Consider the following 13625-nt stretch of genomic DNA (forward strand, 5'->3'; position numbering starts at 1 on the left):
TCTAACTGTTCCAACATCCTTTGAGTGGAAGAGCTCAGGGCCAAGCCAACCTGTCGCTACTGCTGCTCTTTCACTGCTGTGCCACGCTCTGGGTCATTCCTGATATCTATCATCCACTGGCGTTCACACCATTCCTTGCTCTCAGTGTGGGATTTGTGAGAAATCATCTCCCACTACCCTCAGTGACTGAAGTTAAGTCCAATGTCTAATCCATTTTTTCCAGATGGAATGGCCATGTAGTATAAATCATAGGTTTATTTTATCCTAGTGGATAGTGGCCATATATAGGAGCTGTTGGGTTGGGTGATATGGGGGTGAGGTCTGAAGCTGCTACATGCAGGGGAAGAGACTGGAGCTCTGGGGACTAGGTGGGGAAACAGATCGCTTGATAGATATCTGAGAGGACGAAGCCTGCCAACACAGAACAACTGAGCAGAGAGCAAACCTGGGGCAAGTAAACATATCATTTGTCTTCTAAGCCAGGAGCATTTTGAGAGTGAAACGGGGCAGAACAAATGCTAAACCACACAGGATGTTGGAGTGGTAGGCTAAACAGAACTGTTCTGGACAGACAGGGACCTATGGTCATCCTGTTTCCACAGCACCTTCCGAACTGCTGCACTAAGCCTTGCCTCTGTGTTAAGCTAGCTGAATCAAGTTAGCACTGTCTTTGGCCTTTCTAATTCAGGTGACCATGAATTTCATCTACTCTTGAGGAAGAGCTCTAGTTCACACAAATATGGAGTTTCCTAAGTTTTATGCTTTCTGAAATCCTGTCCTACATAGTATCTTAAGCTTGCAATTTTTGTTTTAATTTGACTAGTTATTGAAGCTTTATATTTAATATTTTACTTCAAATTGATACCATTAGTTGTAGGACGTTTATAGTTTCCAGAGAACTTCCAAGTTGGTTAGCTTATTTTTACCAATAACCCTATGAGATAAGTATTTAAGATGTGGAAGCACCTGTAATCCCAGCTATTTGAGAGACAGAAAGAGAAAGAGTGAAGTTCCAAGCCACCTTGTAGAAAAGGTATAGAAACACTGTCTCAAAAAATGAACCAGGCTGGGCGCTGATGGCTCACGCCTGTAATCTTAGCTACTCAGGAGGCTGAGATCTGTGGATCATGGTTCAAAGCCAGCCTGGGCAGGAAACTCTGTGAGACTCTTATCTTCAATAATCCACTAAAAAGACCAGAGGTCATGCTGTGGCTCAAGTGGTAGAATGTTCGCCTTGAGCTGAAGAGTGCAGGGAAAGCACCCAGGCCCAGAGTTCAAGCCCCACAACTGACAAAAATAAATAAATAAATAACAACGAACCAGGCAGGGTGGTTCAAACCCATAATCTCAGCAGCTTAGCAGGTAGAGGTAGGAAAAACTGAATCCATGGCCAACCCTCGCAAAAGCTGAAACCCTATCCAAAAAAACCAAACTTAAAACAGTACTGGGTTTGTGGCTCAAGTGGTAGGACACTTGCCTAGTAAGCTTGAGGTACTGAGTACTGTCAAAAGTTAGAAAATTTACCTAAGCTAAGGTTGCTGATATGCAGTATTTATACATATGTGTATGTATTCAACAAAGCAGTTTATGTATTAATGTCATCCCTTTCAACGCTCTTACCCACCTCTCCCATCTCATCCCTTTTTATGATATATATTGATGTTTTTGCCATTTAACAAAGCTTTGCGGAGGCGAAAAATCTGACAATACTGATTTTTGTTGCTTGCCAAATTTGTGGTATACCCGTTCTAATGATATCTGATTTCAAAATATCAACTTGCCGTCACAGAACACACATTGGGACAAGATGCTTGGCTCTGGTGAGCAGCTGCTGTGCCCTCTGCATGGACTATGAATCCCAGACTCTCTGTTTCTTTAGTTCTTCCTATTTGCCCTGTGCAGGTGGCTTGGTGGCAGGAAGAAGTTCTGAATTGTTCTGTCTAAACAACCACAGATGTGCCCCAGGGCCAGTGGAGCTGGAGGCTTCAAAAGAGCTTTTACTGGAGCTGGAGAGCAGAAGGCAAACCATTCACAGTCTACTTGGCTCCAGCCTGTCTTTGCCAATGCAACCTGCATCTATGCCTTAGCATTCACTGTATTCCTGCCTGGATGAGGCTACTTCCCCAGTCCTTGATACTTACTCTGCTGGGTTCATCCTGTAGCCACCTTTGGTTATCTGCCTCCATCTGCCACCATGTGCAATAAGAATGGGGACAGTGAGACAGAAAGGCACAGCTCTCCTTATCCTGAGGAGAAGCCAACCCTTGAAGTAATTCTCTTCCCTAGTGCCCTTTCTCCTGGCTCAGGACTGCCACTGTCGTCTGAGTATTCTCTGATTATTGCTGACAGACTTAGGCCTCCTGCAGGGAAGGGGACACTTACCAAGCTTGTTCCCATTCATTATCTCATTTGAAGGTATTGACTGCATTGTGTGCTAAATGATTGGCCTCAGCAGAGAGAGCTTGGAGAACAGTTGAGTCATGTGAAAACCCTGGTGGCAGCAACCTAATTTGCAGTCCTGGGGCTTAGGGGAAATTAGCCGGTCTTAATAGGGCTAGCCTTCCAAGCTCAGTCTTACTTGGTTGGAAGCAAATGCCACGGAAATCTTATGTCAAAAACAAAAAACAACAAAACAAGGAACAGCAGTAGTAAAAGTAATTTTGCACCTTTGGTATCCAGATTATGCAGAAACTGAGAATAGGATTCAATTAGTAACATTACAACTCAAACATTTATAGGCTGCTTTTTATTCATGCCTGCTGTTTTCTCCTGTGAGTTAGGAAAGAGGGGAGCCAGGATGATATTCCAGCATTAATAGTAACTAGTTCCATTATGGTGAGTGCTCAGTTGTCCACTCGTAGCAGGATAATGAGACAAACCATGTAGGTTTCATTGGGGCCTAGATTTTGTCCTTATGTGTGAATGTGCCAGAGCACCCGAGCATTCTCTTAGAACAACCTGAGTTTATGAATACCTGGGAAGTTGTCCCTTCTCTCTAGGCTGCTTGCCCTCTTGGAGTGAAATTCCTGTGGAACAAAAGGTTCTTTTCTAGAATGATCTAAAGGTTTGTATACTCTCTGCTTTTCTCTTTTTTTTGGGGGGGGGGGGTCCGGTCGTGGGGCCTGAACTCTGGGCCTGGGCGCTGTCCCTTAGCTCTTCAGCTCAAGGCTAGCACTCTACCACTTGAGCCACAGCGCCACTTCCGGCTTTTTTCTTTTTGCTATGTGGTGCTGAGGAATCGAACCCAGGGCCTCATGCATGCAAGGCAAGCGCTCTACCACTGAGCCACCTTCCCAGCCCCTACTCTCTGCTTTTCTTACAGATATGATGAAGACTTGGCCTCTTACTGCCTTCCCACATGCGAAGAAACCTGAACTTAAACAAATTGAAACACTTGTTTATGTGTGCATGTCCAGGTATACGTGTACATGTAACCTACATAAAGCATAACGTCACAGTAAAAACTGTTTCAAAGCACATGATCAGCCTGAGGTATTTTATAATAAAGAGGTAAGCTGGTGTAGATAGGTAAGGTTGTGAAACTCAGAAACATGAGCCAAGAGCCAGAGGCACATGTCCATAATCCTAGTTATCAGGGTTCAAAGCCATACTGGTCAGGAAAGTCAATGAGATTCTTATCTCCAATTAATAAACAAAAACCTGGTAGAGCTGTGCCTCAAGTGGTGGAATACCAGCCAGTTCTGAGTAAAAAAAAATCTATGGACAGTGCCCAGGTCCTGAGTTCAAGCCCCAATACCAGCACAAAAGTAATTAATTGATGAAAATAAAATAAAATAAAATGAGTCAGAAACACCAGGGACTAAGGAGGGCTAAAAAGGTCAGAGAAGAATTCAGAAAAGAGAGGACATTTAAGCTAGGCCTTGAAAGGAACACAGGAGAAGGAGAACATTCCAGCTAAGTGAGTAAGAGTGTGGTGGTGTGCTCAGGACACTAGTGTCCAGTGCACTTCTCTGCATGAGTTCTATTCGGCAGCTTGGGTTCTCCCATGGCAAGGAAGAGAGATTTTAACTAAGCAAACTCCTCTGTTGAATCTGTGTTAACTGCACTTAAGATTACGCTCACCCTGCCATGAAATGTGATGTGGCAAATCCAGCCACCACCAACTGGGAATTAGCCACAGCCCACATGTATCAGACCGTGACTTGGAAATAGGTTTCTTGGCACGTCAGTACCCACATATATTCAGAGGGAAATGTCCTGGTATTTTCAGCTAATGACCAAATTGGATTATGCTCAACTGATTTGATTTGCTGTATAGTCAATTTTGTCATTAAGATAACCACAAAAGAAACTAGACATTGATAAATTCATGAATTATTTAAAGTTATGGACATTATGTGGCAGATATTTTCAGCTAAAAGGACACAAAAGTAATAAAAATGTAAAAGCATTACATATTTCTAGGGATTTAAATATCTACCTATTTTTAAATCTAAAAGCAACTCTAAGACAAAAAAGAACGAAAGTTATTCCGACACAGGTGGCTCACACTTGCAATCCTAGCCACTCAGTAGGCTGAGATCTGAGAACTACTGTTCAGAGCCAGTCCCGTCAGACAAGTCCAAGAGGCCTTTAGCTCCAGTTCACCACCAAAAAGCCAGAAATGGAGATGTGACTCAAGTGGTAGAGACCAGCCATGAGTGAAAAATGTTGCGTGAGAGTAGGAAACTCTGAGTTTAACTTCCAGTACAAACAAAAAGAACTCCCCAGCTAGGTACCAGTGGCTCACAACTGTAATCCTAATTAATCAGGAAGCTGAGATCTGAGGATAGAAGTTCAAAGCCAGCCAGGGTGGGAAAGTTCTTGAAACTCAATTAACCATCCAAAAAAAAAAAAAGGTCAGAGTGTAGCTGTGGCTCAGGTGGTAGAACCTTGAACAGATAAAGCTCAGGGCCTGAATTTAAGCCCCAGGATCCACACCAAAAAAAAAAAAAAAATTGTTTAAATAGGGATATAGGTGGACCCATTGCACAATGAGATGTACAAGACATTATGTCAAAAAATGAACTTCACAGTTTTGTCCTGGGGGGAGAGGGGGAGATGGGAAGGGATGGGAAGGGGAAACAAAGGAGGAGTCAACAATGCTTGATAAGAAATGTACTCATTACCTTGCCCATGTAATTGTAACCCTTCTGTATGGTATTTTCACAATAAAAAAAAAAGCCAAACCCTTCCCCCAAAACAAAGGCTAATGTGATGACCTAAGATACTTCATTGTGGCCAAGCCCTGTTAAGAGCTCCATTTTTATCAGGTGGGGATGACCAAAGTTCTGCTTCTTTCTTTCTCTCCCTCCCTCCTTCCCTCCCTCCTTTTTCTTTTTTTCCCTTTCTTCCTTTCCTTCTTTCTTTTTCCCTTTCTTTCCTTTCTTCCTTTCCTTTCTGTCTTCTCTCTTTTCTTTCTCCCTTTTTCTCTTCTCCCTTTTTCCCTTTGTTCCTTCCTCCCTCTTTTCCTCCCTCCCTTTTTCTCTTTCTGTCTCTTCCCCTCACCCCAGTCCACGTTTTAGCAAGTTCTGGATCTTCATAGCACAGTGTGTCAATTTGATCATGAACAAAGTTTTTAAAGCCTGCGATTCCTTTCACATGAAAACATCTGATATTTGGCTGGGAAGGTAGCTCAGTGGTAGAGCGCTTGCCTTGCATGCCTGAGGCCCTGGGTTCGATTCCTCAGCACCACATAAGCAAAAAGAAAAAAGCCGGAAGTGGCGCTGTGGCTCAAGTGGTAGAGCGCTAGCCTTGAGCTGAAGAGCTGAGGGACAGCGCCCAGGCCCAGAGTTCAGGCTCCACGACCGGACCAAAAAAAAAAAAAAAAGAAAACATCTGATATTCCCCCCACACACACCATTTCTTCTAGGCTACAATAAACCTCTGATCTAGGGCACTGGGCTCTAAAGAAAAAAGTCAGATTTCCAAGAATTATATTGAGTGGAGCCAAGAGGAGTGTCTCAAGGAGAATTAAAAAATCCAGATACTCTAACTGAAAGAAGTAAAAAATAAATAAATAAACACCTGAAAACTCAGTTTTATGAAATACAAATATGGATGGGTGAGCTTCTATAGAGATCTACTCTCTGTGATAAACTTATGTAGGCAACTGAAGGCAGTTAGGAAATCTCCATATATTGTATTATACATACATATATCTCATATATAAATAATACATATATACCTACTAATGGAATTAGCACCCTCATATAAGAGGACTGAGAGAGCTTGCTGTCCCTTCCACCATGTGTAGACACAGCAAGAAGGTGGCACCTTTGAAGGAGAAAGGGGACATTCATCAGCCATGAATACATTTGTGCCTTGTGATTATACTTTACAGACTAGAAATGTGAGCAATACATTTCTACTATTCCTAAAACCCTCAAAGGTATAGAGAATTTTGTTTTAGCCGCAGAAATAGACTAAGCTAGGGGGCTTGATTGTGTATCTAAAGCTGAGATCCACTTACCTTATAGCAAGGAACTACATACCTGGGAAAGTTCTAACAGGAAAGGTTATCTATAGTAGAACAGATCCATGCCAGGCCCGTGGAAGCCTGTCACTCCACAGAGACCTGTCTCTCTTTGTGTTGATTTATAGGCCATTTTGGTAGGGAAGGAGACTAGATTATGCCTCATGCCTTCTTCTGATCTTCATAGTAATGGTTAAGATTTCATTAACTGAGCCAGGCGCTGGTGGCTCATGCCTGTAATCCTAGCTACTCAGGAGGCTGAGATCTGAGGATCACGGTTCAAAGCCAACCCGGGCAGGAAAGACCGTGAAACTCTTATCTCCAATAAACCACTAGAAAGCTGGAAGTGGCGTTGTAGCTCAAGTGGTAGAGTGCTAGACTTGAGCTGAAGAGCTGAGGGACAGCGCTCAGGCCCAGAGTTCAAGCCCCACAACAGACACACACACACACACACACAAAAGATTTTATTGACTGGGCCAGAAAACATAAAGATTTTATGTAACTAAAACCAACCTCTTACACAACTCACCTTCCACCGAAATGTTAGCACCCAGGCCCCTCCAAATTTGGAGACAATTTGAAAAATGAATTTGTTATTTCTTTTTTAGTGTGCCTTTCTTTTTTATTGTGCCTGGTAAGGCAAGACGCACCTAGGAAGGCCGGCTCAATGACTTTTCGACTCTAAGTTTTTGTTTTTGCCTGTAGCATCTCTGATAGCCTCAGCTCTTCTGAGGCTCTTTATTTGCTCCCTCTCACCTTTCCTTTTGATGAAAGAGCAGCAAAAAGTCCTAGAAATCTTGGTCCTGGCACATGACAATAAGAGAGGTCTACTGAAGGGTGTTAGCACTCTATGGCAGATGAGATGCCCGGGAAAGTGAAATGGGATGCTGTCCCTCCAACTGGAACAGAAAAAACATTCCTTCCAAAGAAGTATTTGTGACATGTTTGGAAAAAGGATGTTAATTTGTACAGGAATAGGTTACTACTGTTACTTGATTTGATGGCCATGTGGAAAGAAATAAGAGGGATTCTTTGTGCTTTAATTTCTCCTAAGGAAAAAAATGCTGTGTGGATTGCCAAGATGGTGATCCTGAAAACCATTTACAATATTCAATTAACAATAATTAAGGCACTCAGTGGGAAGCTCCTCACTGACTTGCTAAATAGCAAAAATTGGTACTTGGCATTCCCAGTGGAGAAGAGAAAAGATAATAAGTACCCCAAATGTAAAGACAATCGAAATGAAACCAATTATGACCAAATTACATTATACAAATAGAAGCACAAGTTGAATCAGGAATATCTAACTTTTTGACAAGAAATATTAAAAAGAGATATAATAACATTTTAGCCATTAATTGATCATCTAATATAGTTTAGTTCTGGGAAATTATCTGGTTTATAAACCTTTAAGTTTTACACATGTTGATAAGGGACCACAGTCTATTAAAATAGCGTCATATTTTTAGGAGCATGTTAAGTCTAATTTTCTGTTAATATGGTTAATAATGAACTATAATTGATTCCATTACCAATGGACTTATTAAAAAAAGCAGTTAGCTAGTCATTTAGTCCATCTTTTCACAATCACATACTCACAAAATATTAATGCTAATTTGATTATATTCAAGTCTTGTATAGTTTTAAACTATTCACTACCAGTCAGTTTTCGATAGCCCTTAAAACAAGATTTTGCTCCTGTATAGGTTTGTCTTACCTACTCTCTTGCTACCCTTTACATCTCCACCAACTTTTCTGACTTTATATGTTTAAAATTGTTCAGCAATGTCTTGGCTTAAAATGATTTGTATGTGTAATAACTTACAATGATTTGTGTATATAATGGTATCAGGGCTTGAAAGCAAGGCCTGTGTTCTTACTTGGGTTTCTTGCTCAAGGATGGCACACTTCCACTTGAGCCATACCTCTAGTCCAACATTTTGCTAGTTAATTGGGCAAAGAGTCTTGTGTACTTTTCTTCTAAGGGTTGACCTCAGATAGTGACCTTCCGGTCTCAGCCTCATGAGTAGCTAGAATTATAGGTGTAAGCCACTGTCATCTGGCTCACTTGTATTTTTCATTATTAGTAATGTAGAAAATACATTTCTATGTTAAATAGTCATTTCTTGTATATGATATCACTCTGTTGTTACTTTTTTATAATATGGATATTGATTCTTTGTTGGTTATATATAAAATATTGCATTTTTTCCTACTCTGTATTTGCCTTTTAAATTTGTATACAATGTCCTATCTGGCTACTTTTACATGCTTGTTTTTGTAATATAAATATATAAACCAGCTTTGACAAATTTTAAAACAATGACTCTGTTTAGAAGATAGAGGGATGTTTTGTCCTCTTTTTAATAACAGTTTTTAAGTGCTTTCATTTTCCATTGGTTTTGGGGGTGTAGAAGCACTTTCTATGCAGCATTTCCATTCATTGAGAAGCTCAGCTCACCATTGTAGAGATGCTGTCTTCAGACCTATGAAAAGCCAAAAACCATTATGCAAGGATGGGGGTGAGTGAAACCCAGAAGACAGGACAGTAGTAACTTTAGAGCTCAGCATTTAGGGAAAAAAATATTATTGAGTGGGAGTTGTGGGCATATGTGTGTTTGTTGGTGAGCCAATTGATTTTCTTCAGAGGTATGACTGGCTTGACCTGGGGATTCGCTGAATTGCCATCTTAGGTCACCTCCTGCATCTCCATTAGGGTAAATGTCTATTTCAAGCCGGTAACAAACATCAGTTTGGAGCAGGGTACTGACTTAGTCCTACTAGTTGTGGCCATTGAGATACATTTCTTTACTTAAATAAAAGCAATGACCTGAGCTAACACAATTTACTAGGGAGAACGTCTGCCGACCTCAAAGATTTCCATCAGAATCATAGTTTGCCAAGGTGTAAGCTGACCGCATTCTTTATAGGCATGTGGATCAGCCAGCTGGCAAGCCCTGACCACCACTCTCTCTAGGCAATCAGCCAACAGCCAGCTCTCTGAGCAAGATTCACTCCCACTGCAACATTTATTTTTGAGGTGTTAGCCACATTCTGTTAATTGGGACCTTTTGCAAAGACATCCGGGCCTTTTGAAGTACTCATTCTCCCATCAATCTCCAGTGAGAATGTGTAGTCCTGTCACATGTGTTTTCTGCAAGAAGTCGGAAAGAAGACTGGAGTTGATTTTTTTTTTTGTCTTTATTTAACTTGATATAGCAGAAATCAGGCTGGAGAACTGTCAGTCATTTCTAAGGATGATCATTTTCACCACTTGACAATCTACAGTATAAAATTTCAGCAATTTGATGATATATACTCTTGCACAGCCCATCCCCCAGATACAAAGATATGTGTTGAACAGCCAAGCTTAAAGCCCTTTGCTCAGGCATGATAATTTAGGGAAATAGTTAGCTCATCAGAATTGGCTAGGTGCCCCGCTTTCATATTACCCAGACAGAAGTCACTGAACCACAACTCTGCTGCTTAGAAACAAGAACTGAAAGGGAGGGGGTGGGGAAGTAGGAACAGTTAGCCAGCGACTCCTATTCAGTCATGAAGTGTACTTTACACTTTGGCATAAAGTGATACACACGTTAAATTATGCCTGAAGTGGTGTCTGGCGTAGCACTTAGGAAAGCTGTATACTGAACTCTGCTTTCTACAGACAGGTGACTTTAACCAAGACCCTCAAGCTCTTGGCTTGTAGAAGCATCCAGACAGACAGCTTGTGGGTTCTAAAGCCATGTTTTGAAGGTACTGATTGAAGGACAACATTGAGCGTTTCTATGTTTGGGTACACCTTATTTTTGAAGAATCTGTTTTCTGATCTATCGGCTTATGCTCTTCAAGCACTTACTCTCTGTAAGGTTGCCTCTGGCTCATCAGAAGAGTTTCACGTTGTCTCAGTGGGTGACAAATACCTGTCAGTAAGGGTACAGATACCAACAGGAAGAAAATTGAGAGCCAGAATGAGATGGGATTTAGAAAACCACATGGAGTCCTTTTTATTCCTTTGTTCTAAAGTGCTGAGTCCATGACATTTTGTTGACCACAGTGAACTGGGTTTCATGGAGAAATTGGCATTTGATGAGAATCTTGCATGAATGGAGAGATTTCCAAAGATGGAAGAGAAATGGAAGAAGTACTAGCAGAAGGAACAGAATAAACACAGATGTAAAAACAGAAAATTCAGATATTCAGAGAATTCCAGAACCCAAACACCTAAAGGGAACAAACTGAATATGTGTACAATCCAACTTAGGGCTAATTAACCTATTGTCTGTTCCACAGATGTCTAATAAAACACTTAGTCCACATATCACACCATACCTGATAAAACAGGATAATCAAAGATAACTCTATTTTAAATAGAAAGGTCATAGAAGAGGCAAAGGATTAAAAATTATCTACCTGTTTAAATTTATAGATTTTGAAGGCAATGCCTCATCCAACAGGCAGAATGAAAGATAAAAATTCAGATAATACAGAAGCAATCACTAATCAGCAAGTAGCATTTAAATCGATCTTTCTAGTGAAAAGGTATTAGAAAAGGCAATCTAAGGAACACCTGTTTGGATGCACTAAAATCAACAGTCTTCAGGGAATGAGGAGTTTTCAGTGGCCTTCCATAAGAGTCAATAGAGCTTAGCATTTTTATGATTGTAATCAAGAACATTTACTGGAGCCAAAAGATAATATTAACACCCACCTCTTCATCTTGAAGAAGAGGCAGCTCCCTTAAGTCACTCACTTAATTAGTATGGGCTAGAGCTGAGGCTGGGGATCCTCTGTAGGATTCTGTGCTGACACCCCGCCTCTGGGCTCTAGACTTGCCAGCCAAAGAAAAATTGATTCCGTTTTCTATTACATGACCCATGAAGGAGCAGGTGGTGAACTTGATTGGTAGAGATGGGAGCTGTGAGCTTGGTGCCCTCATCTGGTCTTTAGACTAGAGGGGCTGATGCTAGCTATGCATGTATACTAGCTCAGACTGAAGACACTAAGGCTGTCGCTGTACCATTCCAGGGGACATTGTTCAGAGACCAAGATGGGAATATCGCAGTATGGCTTCACTTCTTGCCAATTATAAAAATAAGAGTAGTTTGCTGGGTGCTGGCGGCTCCCACCTATAACTCTTAACTACTCAGGAGGCTGACATCTGAGGATCCAGATTCAAAGCTAGCCCATGCAGGAAAGTCTGCCAGACTCTTATCTCTAACTAACCACCAAAAAGCTGGAAGTAGAGCTGTGATTCAAGTGGCAGAGTGCTAGCCTTGAGCAAGAAAGCTAAAGGAGGGCACCCACGCTCTGTGTTCAGGCTCCAGTTTTGGCATATAAGAAAGAAAGAGAGAAAATTAAAGAAGGGAGGGAGGGAGGAAAAGAAAACAAGAAAGAAAAGAAAAGAAAAAGAGCAGCTAGTTTATTGAATGTACTTTATACCAGAGGCCATGAAATTTCCCTCCAAAATTCTATTGATTGTTTGTAATCTCTCTATGACCTGGATCAAAATATATCGCCATTTTACAAAGTCAAATGGTCATACACATATCTATTATCTCTGTTGGAGGATGTCAAGAGAGAAATGATGTGCTAATGCTGATAACACCAGGACAAGTATCAACCAGGTCTGACTCCCACAACCTAGAGCCTGGGACTATCTTACGAGGCACAGAGTGTCACCTCACACAAGACCAAAGATGTGGCCATGCCAGGATTACCATGCAGTGTCAGCATGATATGCATTGGAGAACTTTTCCTCTTGTGCCAGCACTTTATGAATGTCCATGTTTTTATCCGTAAAATATGAGTAATGAAATCCACAACACACAGTTATGTAAGTAAGGCTACCAAGAAAAATAGATAAGCTATGGATTGGTGCTCAAAGTGGTAGTCACCTAACAAACCCTAGTTTCTTCTCCTGAGTTCCTTTATGTAATTTGGATGAAGCCCTTAGCTTCTTTGGCCCTCTTCTGCAAGAACAGAGTTGAGTTAGGGGAAATATTTCTTTCAAATGGTTCATACCTATAATCCTAACTACTCAGAATGTTGGTATCTGAGGATCCTGAGTATTATGTTTTGAAATCAGCCAACACAGGAAAGTCTGTGAAACTCTTCTCTCCAATTAAGTACAAAAACAAGAACAAATACACAAGTTGAAGTGGTGTTGTGGCTTAAGTTGTAAAGCTCTAGTCTTGAGCACGTAAAACTCAGGAACAGTGCTCAGGTCCTGGGTTTAAGTCCCAGATAAAATTAAAATGGTGGCTGTGAGGTAATCTTGTTTCTCCACACAATTTTCTTGCCCTGGTTTTTGCTTGTGTTAGAGATACGCATGTGGCCCTCTCTGTAGTTTGGGGCAGAAAGAACAGCTAATCTGCTGGGTGAAAACTCCTTCTTGGATTTGGCTGGGTTAGTATTTTCTCATGTATCATCTTGCCCTTTCCTAGGCTCACAAAATGTCTGTAGAAGAAAAGTGAAAGACATTCATTTCATTCAAAGATCACTGTCTAATGCCAACATAAGGATCATTTTTTCAAAGAATAAACACCAAGTGCAATGGGGAATGAGCCACCTTAATAAAGGAAATGCAGTGTGGAAAGCACATGGGACTTTTGGTGTAAGATGGTTCTTGGTGCCTGTTACACTTGGCATGCATTTTCCTTTGTTGCCTGCTCCCTTCCTTACTTAAAAAATATTGAGTACTTACTATGAACTAAATTCTAAGGGCTGGAGTAAGCCAGAACTAGACAAGTTTACTGCCTTCCTGTGCTTCCACTGCAGAAGTGAGAGGGTTGTTAATCTAGTAACACACAGGCATGTGTCGGATCAAGACTCCAAAGGGCACCATGAGCCACTTGGTGCCACAGGAGGTTTTGGCCTATTTAGGGCAGCTGGGCTAGGGCTCCCTGCGGAAGTGATGCAGCTCCAGCCCAGACGGGAAGGATGAGTTGGCGTGTTCTGGGCAGAGGAAATGGCTTGTGTAAAGCCCTGAGGTGGAGGGAAGCTCCCCAAGTTTAAAGAACTGAAAGAAGGTCAAAGAGCCTGAATCCCTGACAACCAAGACAGACTGAGCTGAAGTTGGAGAAGGTAGGGCTCTAAAAGCTACGGGCAACTTTTGCAAGTGTTTTCAGCAGGAAGGTGTTAGGATCAG

This window comes from Dipodomys spectabilis, unplaced genomic scaffold (assembly GCF_019054845.1).
Source record: "Dipodomys spectabilis isolate Male_0828 unplaced genomic scaffold, ASM1905484v1 ptg000140l, whole genome shotgun sequence".
Classification (NCBI taxonomy): Eukaryota; Metazoa; Chordata; class Mammalia; order Rodentia; family Heteromyidae; genus Dipodomys; species Dipodomys spectabilis.